Source organism: Erythrolamprus reginae, unplaced genomic scaffold, assembly GCF_031021105.1.
Source record: "Erythrolamprus reginae isolate rEryReg1 unplaced genomic scaffold, rEryReg1.hap1 H_10, whole genome shotgun sequence".
Lineage (NCBI taxonomy): Eukaryota > Metazoa > Chordata > Lepidosauria > Squamata > Dipsadidae > Erythrolamprus > Erythrolamprus reginae.
The window spans coordinates 682,658-701,515 of NW_027248463.1; the positions used below are offsets into that span (position 1 = coordinate 682,658).

General features: G+C 43.6%; 1 protein-coding gene across 4 annotated transcripts in view; it reads right to left on the minus strand.

Moving 5' to 3' along the window:
- Positions 1-18,438, minus strand: part of LOC139155337 (proline-rich protein 5-like) — a 91,620-nt gene extending 73,182 nt beyond the window's left edge. Inside the window, exons 1-2 of one of the 4 annotated variants that reach the window (XM_070730470.1) lie at positions 18,396-18,438; positions 3,869-3,982 (exon numbers count right to left, since the gene is read on the minus strand). The gene's annotated coding sequence lies outside the window, so the exon portion shown is untranslated. Of the gene's footprint in view, positions 1-2,128; positions 2,284-3,868; positions 3,983-17,340; positions 17,414-17,772; positions 18,225-18,395 lie in introns of those variants that run through there. The other 3 variants (XM_070730469.1, XM_070730471.1, XM_070730468.1) reach the window with 3 other exon arrangements.
- Positions 18,439-18,858: the final 420 nt, after the last annotated feature.

Genomic DNA, 18,858 nt, shown 5'->3' on the forward strand with positions numbered 1-18,858 from the left:
CTTACTGCATAGTACCAATGAACTGTGCTAAATAACTGTTTGCAATACTGTATATGTTAGAGGAACAATCACTAATACAGCTCTATCACTTTTTTTCTAATTTTCCAGCAAACCTTTTCTTCAAACCCTGTCTTAAATTGTTTTTCTTCTTAGCATGTTCCTTTTTTAACATTTTTTTAAAATCTTTAACATTTTAAATGTTATTTTATTAACTAAACAGGGTGCAGTGGTAAATTGTAGTGCTCTAATTCAAACTCTTAAAACACAACAGTAAGCATTGTTACAGTATACCTGTTCTGTCTGGGTTTTCCCAGACCTCCACACCCACTGAAAAAACAGCCAGACACTCTGGTAAAATCCAAAAGTAATTTATAGCAGGAAAAAATAAGCACAAAGGAAAACCTGTCTTCACAGCAGACAGGTTACAATACTTTACAACAGGGTCCTGATGTCCAGTCAATTCCAAAAGCTTCTTGCTGGCACACCCCCCCAAGGTTTCAAGAGTCCAAGGCACAAACCAGGATTGTAGCCACCAAAGTTCACAGACAGGTCTCACGAATCTCCAAGATAAAACTCCACAAGCCAGGAAGGGTGGGGCCGCCTTTTATCCTTTCCCAAGAGCACCACACCCAAACCCAGCTGTGACCTCTAATGCTGGAAATATCTAGCCAATTGCGTTCTTCTCTCGTTAGCTCTCCTCTGTCGCATATCTATGAAGTCACTAGCATCTTCCCCCAGGGAATCCAGGCTGCTTGCTGGGGAGAGCTCCCCCTGGTGGAACTCTGGCTGTCCTTCATCTTCAGCCTGGGATTCAGCTTCTTCATCAGTCTGCCCCTCCTGGTCCTCAGCCTCTGAGCTGGACACCGACAGCAAATCAGCCATTCCCGGAGGGGTCCCAGGCTGAACCACAACAATACCCAACAGAAAATGCTTCCCAAAATTGTGTCCTTCAATTTGCTGTTTTCTATATGTGCTTAACTTGGATAATTGCAACTAAATTTTTAAAAAGCAACTGCTAAAGTGGTCATTCAGTATTTCCACATCAATTACTTTATCTGGAGTAGCCAAAAGTCACATAACTTTTTAAAATGTTTCATATCTTTACTTTTATTTATGTATTTATTGGATTTCTATGCCGCCCCTCTCTGGTTTTCTTACCTAAAAATCTATAATTTTACATGAAAATGAAATTAAAAATACAAACAAAAAGGATAAAAGTCACTGGTTTACCAATGAGTTGAATGCTATAAGCAAAATAAGATTATTGTGAGATATCACAAAATCTCCACCATGGCACATATTGCTGCATTCTTTGATTAGAAAATATTATTACCTTTTCCAAAACAGATAAATCATATATTTCCAGTAATCATTCTTTAAAATCTGTAATAATATCACTTTTCCAATTTAATACAATAATTGATACAATTAAATTCCTTACAGAAAAATCAAATTCCAAAGCTTTCATATAAAATTCAACATTACATTCACATTTTTAATATTTAAAAGATTTTGCCATAAATCTAAAAATATACATTAATGCACAATTCCACAAATGTGATCAATGAGTCTTCAATTTTTTTTACAATCCCAGCATTTAAAAAAATCTGATGTTCACTCTTTCAATTATATTATTTGGGGAGTCCAATAACCTAAATATGATTTTTCGTTAATTAACTTCAGTAATTTCAATTCATTTAGAAGCATCCACGTGGGAAAGGCTGCTCTGGAGACTATACTTTCAATAATTGCCTAAATAATTATCATATTCAAAACTAGATACATAATATTTTAATAGTGCTTAGTTATGAACCCACATTGAACTTATCGTATCTCCTATCCTATAAAACATATTCTGCCCCCAGACATCCCACTGAATCCAATGTGTCTCATTCTGGATAAGTAGATACAATACTGCAATCTACACTTCAGAGAGAAAATTCAAACCTGCAAGTTGGCTTTAAAAATATTTACTACTGCTAAAATAACCTAATTTTTTAAAAGACAAGTTGAATGTAAAAAAAGATATTTCATCTGCATATTAAGCTAGAAAACTTTGTTTTAAAAAAAGATTAACTCAGTTACACAAAAATGCCCCCAATCAAGATACTGTATTCTCAACACCCACCTTTAAACTAATGGGGATGCTGCTCCATTCTTTCGTGGTATACTGAGAAGCAAACCTCTGCCCTTTAAGGAATCTGAGCCAATTGTAGCAAGATGTACTCAGCGGGAAGAGGCAGAAGGAGGAAGCTCCTCCCACGTCAGTAACCCATCAGAAGCAAGATGCCTGATAGCAGCCACCAGGAGAACATTTCAATTGGCTAATCTTTCAAACAAGAAGCATGCTACAAGAAGCACCCATAAACTCAGCATTCTGTAACCCTGGATAGGTTTATGATATTCAGGGAATAAATTATAGCAACAGAAAAGGAAGTTGCATTGGAAAGGGCAAAAGCTAAACTCAACAATCATTGTTTGAACGCAAATGGGTTTCTTCCCTCCCACGACGGGTGAGGCAACCAGGCAACAGGTAAAGTTTTTCCACCACACATTGTGATACATCGTTTGCACAGCAAGGAGTTTCACCTGTTCAAATGTATAAAAGGTGCACTCAGAAATAACTAAGGAAACCTGGTCTCTACTGCTGCCAATCAGGACATTCTATTAACAAGTTCATGAAAGTTAACTCATGGAAGTTCTGAGTGTAGTTTGAGGTGATCTAATCCAACCCCTCCTGCTCAAGTGGGAGGCACTATACCATTTCAAACAAATGGTGGTCCAATCTCTTCTTAAAGATATCCAGTGATAAACCATTTACAACTTCTGAAAGCAAGCTGTTCCACTGGTTAATTGTTCTGTCGGGAAATTTCTCCTTAGATTTGGGTTTGCTTCTGAGATCTATGGATTAGTTTCCATCTATTGCTTCTTGTCTTGCCTTTTTTGCTTTGGAAAATTGGTTGAGCCTTTCTTCTTTGTTGCAGACCCTCAAGATATTGAAATTTTGCCCTAGTCCTTCTTTTAATTAAACATAGACATACCCAATTCCTGCAGCCATTCTTCATGGTTTAACTTTTAGCCCCTTAATCATCTTTGTTTGTCTTCTCTGCACACTTTCCAGAACATTTAAGTGATTGTCTACCAGATTTCTCTACACCAGTGGTTCCCAATGTGGGGCCCAGGCCCCACAGGGGGGAAATTTCATTTTTAATGGGGGCAATTGGAACCTTGTTTAAACATAGTTAATGGCCTTTTAGGCTTCCTCCATGTGAATAGTTCACTTTTTGAATAATAAGAAAGGGGGGGAGGCCTCAGGATTTTGGAGATGCTTAGGTGGGGCATGGCCAAAAAAAGGTTGGGAACCACTACTCTACACAAAGAGCAGTGACCTTGGGACAGATGTGTCATGTGCAGGCCACGCCCACACAATGTGATAAGTCATGTGACGGCGTGAGTTGGACACCTCTGCTCTAGTAGGTTTTACCTCAGCTAAATTTCAATTATTATCTACCTTTGCATTTGGTTTTATTGTCTAAGTGTAAAACCTTACTCCATTGTTAGATAGGGCCCAGGGTTAAGTCTGTTGAGATCCTCCTGAGGTGTTAGCTATTCCTGCCACCTTGGTGCCCTCAAATTTAATGAGTTCTCCTTCTATTCCCTCATCTAAATCATTTATGAAGAACCTGTGAAGAAATATGGCCTGATATTTATATCAGGAATTATGTAAGTTTGTGGAAGACTTATGGTATACTGGTAGGTAAAATCGTTGTAAGTATCATCTCCAGTATTTTGGCTGGCTTTCATCATAGGCCGGGGCCAAGTTGCTATTACTCAAATCATTATTCTAAAACATGGTTGTCAAACTCACCGTGTCACATTGCCGTCACATGATGCATCATGACTTTTTTTTTTCCTTCACAGAGCTGGGGTGGGTGTGGCCTGTGCATGATGCATCTGGCCATGGGCTACCAGTTTGACACCTCTGTAAAAACAAATGTTAAGATAAAGCTCAGTTCCCAGTTTAGCTCTACCTACATAGTTAGAACCATAATTTATTTTCCTAGCGAGTTACAGATTTTATTTTGTTCTAATTAGCACATTCTTATAATTTATTTTTTACTTTAAAAATCAGGAATATTTTTAAATGACAATGTTAAGCATATTTAAAATTATGTTATCCACATAAGCTAAAGCTACAGGGATCGAGCCCTGCTTAATTTGATAGACTGTAAAAGACGTTTGGAGTGACAGAGAACCTACTGATTTTCCTTCCTGTACAATAAAAGAACAATCAGAGTTCATCTTTCTGCAAGTATGGACTGTTCATAGGACAACCTCCTCCCCCTCCCCACTTTCACATCTTTAATATTTGAAGATTCCAGCTGTCTTTTGTTGTGAGTGGTCCAGGTCCGGCTAAGATGGTCACGGATTTTGAGGATCAAGAGACAGATGAGTATTGGCATCGCAGGCCAGTGTTCTTGTCACCCGAGTCTGAGAGTGAGAGTAAGGCAGAGTTAGGGACTGAGGGTCAACCAGACTGTAGAACCCCCAGTAATGAGTCAGAGGATGATGGGGAATTAAAGGAGGAGAAACCCTGTTAGATGCAAGGGTCAGAAGAATGTGGCCTAGGCATGAATATCTGAAAAAAGGGGTTCTTGGCATTAGTAGATCTATAGGACACTTGGCCACACCTTGCTAGTATATCAGGGACAGCCAAAGGAAAAGTGGGCAGGGTGAACAACATTCTTCATCATGGCTGCTGGAGAATCAAAGCTGAGAGGTCTCAACTCTGGCTTGCAGGCCGGTTTTCTTATCCCCAGCTGATTAGATAAAAATGCTGCCAGCATGAAATTCCTTAGAATTAACCAATGGATTGCATGACTTGTTTTACCAACATATTTTGTCTATGATCACATTTTGAACAGCGTGTGTGGCTCTTTATTTCTGATCGTTGCCCTGTCAAGACAGAACAACTTTTGGGATGTTTTTTTGAAGAAATATCACTTTCTTGCGACAAGAAGATAACTGGAATTGTGGGGAAAAGTAAGACAAACGTTCTCTCAAATGGTTCTACAAACTTCTGTAACGTCACTTGTTGCTAATAAACAGAAGTTCCTTCCTCCAGAGGAAGCCAAGACCAGTACAGTGATGATGTCAGATGCGCTTCCATTCAAAGTCCAGGAAAGGAAAACCCCAACTCCATATTGATAGAGATGATTACTTTTACTAGAACTGATACCGACAAAAGGAAACCAAGTTCTGAGGCAAAATGTGTGTAAAATTCATATACAGTGATACCTTGTCTTACAAACCTAATTGGTTCCAGGACGAGGTTCGTAAGGTGAAAAGTTTGTAAGACGAAATAATGTTTCCCATAGGAATCAATGGAAAAGCGATTAATGCGTGCAAGCCTAAAATTCACCCCTTTTGCCAGCCGAAGCGCCCGTTTTCACGCTGGTGGGATTCCCCTGAGGCTCCCCTCCATGGGAAACTCCACCTCCGGACTTCCGCGTTTTTGCATTGCTGCAGGGTAATCCCAGCAGGGGAATCCCACCAGCGCGAAAACTGATGCTTCGGCTGGCAATGGAAGTCCGGAGGCGGGGCATCCCAGCGATGGTGGCAGGTTTGTAAGGTGAAAATAGTTCGAAAGAAGATGCAAAAAAATCTTAAACCCCAGGTTTGTATCTCAAAAAGTTTGTATGACGAGGGGTTCGTAAGATGAGGTATCACTGTACAAAGAATCCCAAATCACTTCCTCATACACACACATAAGGGCAATTCCTTCAATCCCCATCTGCCAAGATGTCAGACCATTTGGACTTCTACATCTGATCCGTCAAAGCCATTGACCTTGAGCAGGCTATTAACATGTCCCTCTGGTGGATTGTGATTAGAACTCTCCTCCCTAACTTCCTAATAAAACACAAGAAGACATCCCCAGCAGCTTCCCCATTCCCCACCCAAATAGCTAACCATCCCTCCCCCGGTTACTATGGCAGCCAAAGCAGGCAGTGTGGAGGCTGACAGATGAGTTGGAACAGTGGTAAGAGGTAAGGGAAGTGGTAAGAGATAAGGGAAGTTCAATTTTCTCCACAAGCAGGACTGAACCCAAGTCTGGTCATCCCCCAACTAAATCTTCTATTGCTCACAAGTACCCGTGAATATGACAAGGACAAAATTTCATTGGTATTAAAGGTTTACTTTTAGAATAGAATTCTTTTTTGCCAAATGTGATTGGAACACAAGGAATTTGTCTTGGTGCATAGTTGCTTAGAGTAGACTGAGTCAAAGAAAGAAAGAAAAAAGGTCGATACAAAATGAAACTAGACGAATCTATCTGTTTATCTCAAAAGGTTTGTTTTCCAAGAGGCTTTTCAGTCTTCCTAAGGTAATTTGATTTTAATTCTGAATCTATTTAAATCATGCACTTATGCCATCTATTTTCACTTAATTGCTTACCAGGTGATGGTGAACCTATAGCACGGGTGCCACAGGTGGCATGCGGAGCTATATCTGCTGGTACACAAGCCACTGCCTTAGCTCAGCTCCAAAGTGCATGTGCATGCCAGCCAGTTGATTTTTGGCTCACACAGAGACTATGGGAGGGCATTTTCAGCTTACAGAGGTCCTCCAGAGGAATGGAGGAAGGCATTTTTGCCCTCTCTAGGGAAGCCTCTAGAGCCTGGGGAGTGAAAACGGGCCTAAAGGGCCCACCAGAAGTTGGGAAACGGGCCATTTCTGGCCTCCAGGAGGAGGGGGAGGCCATTCTCACCCTCTGCAGGCATTGAATCACCCTCTGCAGGCACTCACGCATGTGCGATAGCATGTGTGTGAACACTTTCAGCACCCATGGGAAAAAAGGTTCACCATCACTGATGTAACCAATTTTGAGGTTCATATACTTCTGTGTATTTTAAATTTTCACACTGTCAATTCCCACATGAAATGTAAAATGCTAAAAATTATATTTCTTCCATTGATTAAGTTAATACCTAACTGCTCTGTGATAACTTTTTGTACCTAAATAAATAAGAGGTATAGATTTATATTGTTTTAGAGCAGTGACGGTGAACCTTTTTGAGACCGAATGCCCAAACCACAACCCAAACCCCACGTATTTATCTCCGAGTGCCAATAAGGCAATTTACCGTATTTTTCAGACTATAAGACACACCAAGATTGTGAAGAGGAAAGTAAGAAAAAAGTTTTTGTCCTCTCTCCTCCCCTCCCCAGGAGCACTTTGCAGGCCTCTCAAACCTTCTGCACACCCCGCTTTTTGCGAAAATGGGTGAAAAACCCATTGGTAATATCCTCCTACCACATGCACTACTCCCCCCGAGCTTTATTTTTGCTGGCAGAGGGCAGCATAACATGTCCCAGCCAAAAAGGGAGCCTGGGAGAGCCGTGTGCCATTTTCACTGACAAAGAAACCTCGGATCAGACTTTTGCTATTTTTGGGCAGCCCCATGGGCCATATGTAAGCACCAGCTGGATGCGGCTCCTAGGCATTGAGTTAGACACCCCTGACTTACATCAATTAAGTCTCCAAACTGACCAATAAAAACAAAGTTACTCTTTGAGTGTTCCACTCCAAGCAGAATCTCTCCACCATCCACCCCATAAAAGAGGCAAGAAAGATTTTTAATTAGTTAATAGAAACATAGAAACATAGAAGTCTGACGGCAGAAAAAGACCTCATGGTCCGTCTAGTCTGCCGTTATACTATTTTCTGTATTTTATCTTAGGATGGATATATGTTTATCCCAGGCATGTTTAAATTCAGTTACTGTGGATTTATCTACCACGTCTGCTGGAAGTTTGTTCCAAGGATCTACTACTCTTTCAGAAAATAATATTTTCTCATGTTGCTTTTAATTTGATTTAAATATTGTGTATTGTATATTTAGTACCAATACCAACACCACCACATCCATGGTTTAATAGCATTAATTATTCTGGTCATTTGCAATTTTTTTCCGTATATTTTTCAAGTGCAGGCAGAAATATGGTATTCGAGACATGACTACCATACAGCATTTATAGTTATTATAAAATAAACTGGTTTATTTAAAAAGAAAATCCAGTAGTAATTTTGCTTTTTTCACAGATCAGATTCCAGATTGATGCTTTCATTACAATCCCAAAGCCATTTTCCTGACTGCTCATATTTCATCAAATAGATCTGAAATATATATCCAGGGTTAACTTACAATATGTATGATTTAAAATTACATTTTTTATTTAAATGAAAATCCACTAACTCAAACTCACCTCTGTCATCTCTTTTTCTGTGTGAAATTCAAGAAACTGTCTTTAGCACACATAGAAAATATAATATATGTACAAAATGTAATATGAATGTTAGCTATATTATTTTGATTCCATAAGGCTTCATTTGGATTTTAAGTCCCATAAACATAGTTGTGCATATGGTACAACAAACCGGAAGATCTTTAATTAGCTGAAGTTTCTAATTTAATCAAGAAAGGCTATTTTAATGTTTGTTTGTTTGTTTGTTTGTTCGATTTTTATGCCACCCTTCTCCTTAGACTCGGGGCAACTTACAACATGTTAACAATAGCACTTTTTAACAGAGCCAGCATATTGCCCCCACAATCTGTTACAAGTTACTTTAGTATCTTCACTTATTTTGAAGCTGTGAAACCCAACTTGCAGATTAGAGAGAACTAAAGCTATCTTTTGCTCGCTGAGTCTTTTTCAGGGGTTACAATTTCCAAAATTTCTAATCCCAATAGGTAATCAATGTGTTTTGTGGTATTATAGAATTACACTTAAAATCAAGTAAAATTTGCACATAAAGAATCAGTCTTTTTTTTAAAATGGATTTTCAAGATTAATATCTGCTCTGCCAGATATTAATGGGAGGGAGGGAAGGAAAAGGGGCATAATCTAACTGGCTCTTTTACCATTAACAGCATTTTCAGTAACAAAACAAAAAAATCGGTGTACTACAAAAATAACCATTATTTTTTTTTGTAAGCCTTCCAAGAACCATTTGATGGACCAAATACAAATCAAATATACATATATAAGAAAAGATATCACCATAGCTAACTTTTCTACATAAAATATCTGTTAGAGATATAGAACAGGAATAAGTTATGAAGCTGACACAATGAAAACTGAAATCTCTTACTCTTCCTATTTGTTCAACAGGATTTAGTTGATAGAAAAAGGGGGTAAGCACAGCAAACCCTGTTTTTTTTTTAAAGTAGTTGTAGGGGAAAGCATGAAAGTAATGCAAATGATGCCAACTGTTATTTGTGTCGATTTTACCTTTGCATAATTATGTCATCACACAAAAAAACATAATTTGCATGTGATATTATGCAAATGATACTACAAAAATATTGTCTGTTGCATGTAAAATCCATTGTTCAAAAGTCCAGAAAATAGAAATTGCACAGTTAGTATTTACACAGCTCCATTTTCATCACATTATTTGCTGTGAAAAAAACCCTAAGGGGGGAAGAAATCCAATAGAATACAGGGCGACGACTGCAGTCTACCAATAGTCCTGTTCCTAACTTATCAATATTTTCCTACTATTGCATGTTTCTAATATTGTTTAATTAGTAAGCTCGGTTTCAAAATGATATTAACTGATGCAAAGAAGTTCATGAAATTAATTCAGCAGTGATAGATTAGAAGGAGGATTATATCAAATCCCTGGATATTATTAAGATAAAAACAATTACTGTAGAACTTCGGTATAATTGATTAACTTGCCATATGCCTCTTGATTAATTTCAGTGTAAGTAGGCATTGTAGTCACAGTGAAACATTTTCAATAGCTTCAGCAAATCAGCCATAGAAAAACCAGGAACAGATCATGCTTTTGTCAGTACTCTCAACGTATTTTTCCCCTCATCACGCCTATAAGTAACCCAAAGCTAGTAAGATGTAAAAGTTGATCTTTCTAGATTAGTTTGTTTTGAAAGAAAAAAAAGGCCAGGTTTCTTATCAAGGAAACTACTTAGTACACCTGTTGCATTAAAGAGCTTTGTTAACATTCAAACTTTCAGGGACTCTAAGGCAGGCCTATCAAAATCAAAACCCTGGGGCGGTATCTAATCCATGGGTACTTAGCTCTGGCCCACAGGACCAGCCTGGAAACAGTGAAGGACCAGCTCGCTGTGCTGCTGCCAATGAAAACAGACTCCCAAGCTCCGTTTTCGGCTGCCAGGGCCTTGTGCAACCTTCTACTAGTGAAAACCAAGCTCCATTTTCCAAGGCCGTGGCAACCAAAAACAGCTTGGGAGCTAGTTTTTATTAGCAGAAGGCTCAGACCACCACAGGCACCCCTGACAGAGTGATGTTGAGATGGTCATGCCCACCCTGGCCATGACCCCCACGGCCCCCCGAGGTAAAAAATAACCCTGAGGCAGCATTCAATGAAATCGAGTTTGATACCCCTACTCAAGGGCAAATAAGAATTTTTGAGTATGAAAAAAACCTCATTCCAAATAGCAAGCATGTAGAATGTTCAGAAGTAACAGTGGCTGAAAGAGGATGTTTTTGAGAGAGTAATATTCTCTATGTACGAAAAAAACCCTCTCGATTTAATTAAAGAAAAGGAATGAGTTGAGGTCCTTATAATAATTTATTAAATTTGTTGTATAAAATCATCATATTTTAGCCTGCAGAGCTAGACAGATTCTAGATGTTGAAAAACATGGAAAATAAAATCAAATTCTTAAACGTACAACACAGGTGGTTGAAGCAGTTAATTCTATAATGTTTCAGTTTCCTCAAAGTTTTTATTCAAAAAATGAGCAAGGCAGCAACTACCGTGTTTCCCCGATAGTAAGGCAGTGTCTTACTATCTTTTTACCCCCAAAAGCCCCACTGTGTCTTACTTTGGGGGTATGTCTTATATTGTCCTGGGCACCGGGGCCGGCTCGTCTTCGGGCTTTGGCCCGGGCGAGGCCTCTTCTCCTCCGGGCGGGCGGCGTTAGGCGTCCACCCACCCCCAGCCCCGTACCGCTTTACGGGCCGGACGATTGGGGGGGCGGGGGGGACGCGAGGCAAAGGAAGTGAAGGGAACTACGGGCGCCGGGAAGGCGCGGAGCCAGGTGCGAGCGTCGTGGCGCGCGTGTCCTTTCAGGACCCCCCCCCCGCCGTTTCACGCCTCCACTCACCAAATTGACAGGGTGAAGGTAGCCGTTCCCGGAGGGCTCTTCTTGCCCGGGGTTTTTTTACGCGCCTTGCCCATCGCCGCGCCCCGGCCTTTGCCCGGGGAGCCCCGCTAAGCCTTCTGCGCCTGACTCGGCGAGGCGAGAGGGAAGAAGGAGAAGCGCAAGTGGATGCGGAGCGCCCGGGAGGCATTTATCCGCCCGGGAGGCATTTATCCGTCCTTCGCTTTGACGGCGCTGGTCCGAAGCGAGTCGAGCGGGCGGACCAGCGCCGTCAAAGCAAAGGACGGATAAATGCCTCCCGGGCGCTCCGCATCCACTTGCGCTTCTCCTTCTTCCCTCTCGCCTCGCCGAGTCAGGCGCAGAAGGCTTAGCGGGGACCAGCGCCGTCCTTCGCTTTGCCAAGCCGGGGAAGAGGCGGTGGCGCCGCGGCAAGGCGAAGGACGGCGCTGGTCCGAAGCAAGCCGAGCGGAGGGGAGCGCCATCCTTCGCCTCGCCGCCACCGCCTCTTCCCCGGCTTGGCAAAGCGAAGGACGGCGCTGGTCCCCGCTAAGCCTTCTGCGCCTGACTCGGCGAGGCGAGAGGGAAGAAGGAGAAGCGCAAGTGGATGCGGAGCGCCCGGGAGGCATTTATCCACCCGGGAGGCATTTATCCGTCCTTCGCTTTGACGGCGCTGGTCCGAAGCGAGCCGAGCGGGCGGACCAGCGCCGTCAAAGCAAAGGATGGATAAATGCCTCCCGGGCGGTTAAATGCCTCCCGGGCGCTCCGCATCCACTTGCGCTTCTCCTTCTTCCCTCTCGCCTCGCCGAGTCAGGCGCAGAAGGCTTAGCGGGGACCAGCGCCGTCCTTCGCTTTGCCAAGCCAGGGAAGAGGTGGTGGCGCCGCGGCAAGGCGAAGGACGGCGCTGGTCCGAAGCGAGCCGAGCGGAGGGGAGCGCCGTCCTTCGCCTCGCCGCCACCCGCCTCTTCCCCGGCTTGGCAAAGCGAAGGATGGCGCTGGTCCGAAACGCCACAACCCCTTCAGCGGAAGATGGAGAATTCTTCTATGTTTCTAATCCAGGCTCGCCAACCCGGAAATGCGAGGCGAAGGACGGCGCTGGTCATCGGGCTCCCCCCCCCCCCGGCAATACCCCCGTGTTTCCCCGAAAGTAAGACATATATCTTACTTTCGGGGTATGGCTTATATTAGCCAACCCCCCTGAAACCCCCCATATGTCTTACAATCGGGGGGGTCTTACTATCGGGGAAACACGGTAGTGGCTGAAGGAGAGGGATATTCCTGATATAGAGCAGAGATACTTTTTTTGTCCACAACACACTATTTATCTATAATGAAATAAAGTGTAAGCGTTCCAACTAATATCTAAGTTTAAATCAGTGTTTCCCAACCTTTTTTGAGCCGCGGCACATTATTAATATTTTCAAAATTCTGGGGAACACTGAAGGGGGGGCGGGGGGCGGGGCTAAAGAAAAGTTTGGACAAAAAAAAAATCTCTTCCTCCATTTCACTCTATTTCTCCCTCCCTCCTTCTCTCTCTTCCTTCCCTTCTTTCTCTCTCTCCATCCCTCTTTCTTTCTTCATCTTTTTTGCTCTTTCTCTCTCCCTCCTTCTCTCCCTCCATGTCTTTCCCTCTCCCTCCTTCCCCCCTCTCTTTCTCTCTCTTGCTTTCTTTCCCTCTCTTGCTTTCTTTCCCTCTCTTGCTTTCTTTCTCTCTCATTCTCTCTCCCCTCCTTTTTCTCTCTCTCTCTTTCTCTCTCGTTCACCATGCCGGCAACAGAGAGAAAAAGAAAGAGAGAGAGAGAGCTGGAGAGAGAATGGAGGGCGCCGTTGTCTTCGCCTCCGCCCGCCGGCTCTGCAGCTAAGAGGCAGCAGCAGCCATCAGCCTCCTCGCCCTCCCAGATGTTCCCAGCGCCCGGCCACGCGCCGCCTCCCGTTAGCCCGGCTGACCTTTCCCTGCTGCCGTTTTCTCTTCATGGCGCAAAGCCACACAGTCCCGGACTCCCGGATCGCTCGCTTTTCCGGCCAGCAAGCGCGGCGCTTTCCTGGGCAGATGGCTTTGCTGACCGGAGAAGCGAGCGATCCGGGAGTCCTGGACTGTGTGGCTTTGCGCCATGAAGAGAAAACGGCAGCAGGGAAAGGTCGGCTGGGCTAACGGGAGGCGGCGCGTGGCCGGGCGCTGGGGACGTCTGGGAGGGCGAGGGGAGCCGGCGGGCGGAGGCGAAGACAACGGCGCCTTCCATTCTCTCTCCGGCAGCGAAGGAGAGGGGGCGGATCACGCCCCAAGACAGGAGGCGGCGGCAGAGGAGGAGAGTGGGCGGATCGGGCGGGCAATGGGGCAGGGCAGAGAAGCCAGGGGCGCGTTTGGCCAGAGGCACCGTGGGGAGGCAGGGGCGGCCGCGGCTCCCTTTACTCCTACTGCCGGACCTCCCCGCCCCTGCCTCCTTTTTCCCGCCTTCCTTCTTTGGGGCCCAGCCGGAAACAGCTGCATCGGGCTGCGAGTGGAAGCTCCAGGTCGGAGGCACTGGCGGTCCGGCACTGGCAGTGCCCCGCCCACCTGGAGCTTCCTGCGGCACACCTGACCGTGTCTCGCGGCACACTACTGTGCCGCGGCACACCGGTTGGGAAACGCTGGTTTAAATCACAGTCCATGGCAAATACTTCCTCAAAGTTCCAATTTATTCATAGCACCATCTTGGCACGTCTCTGGGGAAATACCGATTCGATTTCCCCATCTTCCTCCAACCTGGTGCTGACAAAAGATGACCTTGAAACTTTAAAAGGAATTTATTTTGTCTACCTCTAACTCCTCTTGCAACCACCTCTTCCCACAGCAAGAAACATTTCAAAAGAACATAGCATAATGTGGCAGGTCAAAACCTCCAAGAATTCTGGCTTCGACCTGACATAAAGCACAGCAGATACATCAAAAATACTTCCAAACAAAGAGGTCTAAAGTTGGCTTTCCAATGAGTTTAGTATACGTAGAGAAAACCATCAGACATCCCTGCCCTCAAGACTTTAATTACTTGCATTAGTTTAACTATGGGCACTTAATCAATTTTTGCATGATTTGTTTTATCATTACCACCATTAATTTTTATACTTGCATTATTTTAATTCTAGCTACTGGTGGTTTCATTTACTGGCACTTAATGTGGATATTTTAATTGTTATGCCTGTTTTGTAAATGCCCATGGTTTGGCACCTATTGATTTGGGGGCACAGAACAACTAAATAAAAATGAGCAGCCCTACTCACAACTAGACCAGGTTTGTCAAACAGATCAACCCTCCTTCAACCCAAAAAGGCCTTGTTAAAGAGGACAGCCCTGATACCTTTCCTAAAAGAGAATAGGTGGGGTTTAGTGCAACTTCTAAAGCAGGGGTGTCAAACTGGCTGCCCGTGGGCCAGCACCCCCCAGGCCACACCCACCCCAGGTCTGCGAATGGGAAAACATCGTGAAACATCATGTAATGGCAACGTTACATGGTGAGTCTGACCCCCATGTTCTAAAGGAACATATTTAATAAAGATAAACTTGCCCTGCCTAATCTATAACACTGGTTAATTAGGAGCATATAACAGAAGGGAAAGGTCACCAAAGGGCTGTTACAAAGGATCAAATGTTGTTTTCTAATACACTTAGCTTCCACGGTAGACTTGTGTAAACGGGTGTCTACTGCTGCACAGGGCAATGGGGAAACCTAGCTACCTTCCACCCAGGGATGGGTTCTAACTTACCTCAGTTCGCTTCCTCCCACACTGGGTGCCAAAAATCTGGGGGGGGGGATTTTTTTTTAACAGATGGCAACCACATGCAGAGTGCGGGAAAATTGCTTCTGCGCATGCTCAAAAGGGGGTGTGGGTGGGATAAAAAAATTCAAAAAAGATGGGAGCGCCCACAGACCAGCACAAACAGAACGTCAGTGATGTCATCATGACATCACCAGCGGGTCGCTACCGGTTCAAGTGAACCCGACCAAACCAGGAGGAATAAAGACCTGCTTCCACCTAGTAATTACTGTGTAAACTATCTAGAACATAGAACCAATATGAAGGCAGTAGATGAACTAATAGCTTTGCTCATTTTTTAGCAGACAACTGGTTAGTTTTTAACCACAAATTTCAACTTTATGGTTCCCTTTTCTCTGAGTAGTTTCATGAGAACACTCATCATTTTCATCCTCAAAGAAGTCAGAGGAAAAGGGACTGGCCTGGAGTTATTAAGAAGCTCCATGTCCAAAAGTGCTTTGAGTCTAGATCTCCCCAAGAGAGATCAGTAGAGCTGAGCACTACTCCAAGATGCACTAATGCTTGCCTACGTGCTGGAAAAGCTTTATCTGCCAATTTCTACAAATCCATCCAGGGCACTACAGAAGGATCATGCCAGAACATCTGACAACTGCTGGCATTCCTACTGCAGAAGTTATTGGGGAGTGCAAGCCACTACTAGCAAGCCAACTCGCATTCTACTTGCTGCGTCTTGCCAGAAATCATCCCTCCAATTTGTCCCACTTCCCCATGCAGTTGCGTGACAGATTAAAAAGCATACGTTTTCTAGTTGCACAGCTGTTTCTCTGCAGCCCCAGAGCAAGAATCCAGCCAAGTTTTTTTTTAAAAAAAAAAACATCTTCTGCATGGGTGCCAAAATGCTGTTGACCCAACTCTGCAGGGACCTCCCAGCACTTGACTCTCCCCCTCAGTAACCTGTATACATTCTCATCGGAACATTACAGGGTGTTTGGGTCTGTGGTAAATGGCTGGCTGAACAAAATTGAAACTCTCTGCACCACAAAATTATAGCGCTGCCTATAAATACACTCCACAGTTGTTGTTACCAACAAACACAAATATACGAGAAATATACAGCTCAAGCGTCAGTTTGGTCCTTCAGGCCCTGGGAGAGTTATTGGCAGGAGTGGAAATTTCACGAAACAAGGCAGAAATGAAAGAAATTGGAGAAGGGAGGGCAAAACCTGACCCTCTATTATCCAGAAGGGAAAATAATTGTTCCTAAAAAAAAAAAAAAGTAAACATTCTGTTAACAGAATAAACACGCTCAATTATCCAAGCCTTCCCCACCCCGGAGATGCCTTGTCCATTCATTTATAACAAAAAGCGTTATTTGAGGAGCTGCTGACAAAGTTCTACAGAGGAATCATTGAGTCTGTCATCTGCACCTCTATAACTGTCTGGTTTGGTTCTGCAACCCAACAAGACAGACATAAACTTCAGAGGATAATCAGAACTGCAGAAAAAATAATTACCGTACTGCCAACCTGCCTTCCATTGAGAATCTGTATACTGCACCAGTCAAAAAGAGGGCTGTGAAAATATTTACTGACGCCTTACATCCTGGACACAAACTGCCTCAAATCCTACCCTCAAAACGACACTAGAGAGCACTGCATACTTCCCCAAATGCCATCACTCTGCTAAACAAATAATTCTCTCAACACATACAAACATAGAAGATTGACGGCAGAAAAAGACCTCATGGTTAATCTAGTCTGCCCTTATACTATTTCCTGTATTTTATCTTAGGATGGATATACGTTTATCCCAGGCATGTTTAAATTCAGTTACTGTGGATTTATCTACCACATCTGCTGGAAGTTTGTCCCAAGCATCTACTACTTTCAATAAAATATTTTTTCACATTACTTCTGTTTCCCCCAACTAACATCAGATTGTGCCCCCTTGTTCTTGTGTTCACTTTCCTATTAAAAACACTTCTCTCCTTAACCCTTTAACACTGTGAAACTATTTACTTTAATCTTATTTATTAATCTATTTACTATTATTTATTAATCTTATTTATTAATCTATTTACTATTTACTTTAATCTTATTTATTAATCTTCTCATCATTCCCATCACCCCTCTCCTTCCACAAATAATTGTATGACTCTAACTTTGTTGCTTGTATCTTTACAATTTATATTGATTGGTTCCTAATATGATTTGATTGCTTATTTATATCTGTGTTGTACCTTGATTCTTGACGAACTTTTCTTTTATATGCACTGAGAGCATATTGGGAACCAAGAAAAATTCCTTGTGTATCCAATCATACTTGGCCAATAAAATTCTATTCTATTCTTCCCCAGCCCGGAGATGCCTCGTCCATTCGTTATAACAAAAGGCGTTTCATTCTTTCCTGGATGACTCAAAGCCAAACTCACCCAGTCCCCGAGACGAGGATTTGAAACAAGTGGGAAGAGCCTGCCAGATCTTTCTCTTTTTTTTTTATTTTCTCCACGCTAACCGGTCGCCTTCAGTCTCTGCATAATAGCCGGCTTGGCTCTTAATTTAAAGTCATTTAGCAATACAGTAATGAAAAAGAAAAAGGGAGGGGAGGGGAGGGAGAACGAGGGGATGAGTTTATCCGACCGTCTCCGCCCCCTCGTGTTTCGGAACTCAAGCAGCGCCTCCCGGGATAAAAAATCTAAATAAAAAACAATATACATAACCCAAAAGGAGCGTGGAAGTCGGCGAACCGCTCCCAAGAATACTTGGGGAGGACCAGCAAGGGAAAGAAGCCTTCCGCTGCGCCGTAGTGTGGAAATAAGAATCCTCCTCCGCAGGGAGGCACCACTTCCCGAGCAGACACTCACCGGTCTGTCCTGGCCGCAGCTCAAACCTGCGCGCCGATCCTGGAGAGCGAGGCCAGCTCCTGCTTTCCCTCTCCTTTTCTAAAGACCCCCGGAGGCGGCGGGCTTCGGGGTCGGGGTGCAAAAAAAGAAAGCCCTCGGGAGCCGCCTCTCAGCTCTAGGCGGGCGAAGTCCCAGCGCGTGTTTCGCGCCTCGAGAAAGCGTAAACAAGGCGCTGAGAGGGAAAGAAAGAAAAAGTCTTTTTCCTCTCTCGCGCTCCACCCCGCCCCGCCCCGCCATAATCAAAACATATCGCTAATCTATCGGTCTTTCCACGTTGTTGTTTTTCTTTCTCTTCTCTCCTCTTTTCTTCTCTCTTTTCTTCTCTCTTCTTTTGTAACTAGGAGCCTTCCTCGTAATAAAGCTCGTTAGCGAATCTCAAGAAGTGGTTGTATAAAGCGGGGGGGGGGGGAATGCTCCTTGTAAATTGTTAAGCGCCTCTTCCCTCACGACTTGGATTCAGAATCCCTCTTCCAGCCGTTGCTGGGGAAACTGCTGCGGTTTTCCTAAATTTTACAACGCACCCGGCCCCCCACCCCTCACACACCCCAACTCCTCCTACTCCCACTTTTAGGGGAAGTTCTCACCTTACTTCGCCATACCCTCAGTCGAAATCGGACGCGAGGAAAGTTTACGCAAACGCCCCCCCTTCCCCCGCCTTTTATTTAAAAAGAGCTTAGAGCGCCACTTTTGGAAGGGTGGGAAATTAGAAATGATTATAGCAGGTTTAATAAGACGGTGGAGTTAGGAGGTCTTTCCCGGTTTCAGATTCGCTACTGCACATGCCGTTCGGGCGAGAGAAAGTTTCGTTTTGCGTTTTTGTTGAGGGGTTTCTGCCCCGGATTCCAGGATTTTATCGAGTCAGCTGCCTTGGACCACCCAAAATGAAAGAAAAACCAAGGAGATGTTAATAAGAGGAAAGTAAGTTGAATTACAGGCAATTCTCAGTCTCCAGTAGTTCCATTCAGTGGCCGTTCAAAGTTAAAATAACACTGAAGTGACTAATGACCATTTTTAATGCTTAAGACCATTGCAGCATTCCACGTGGTC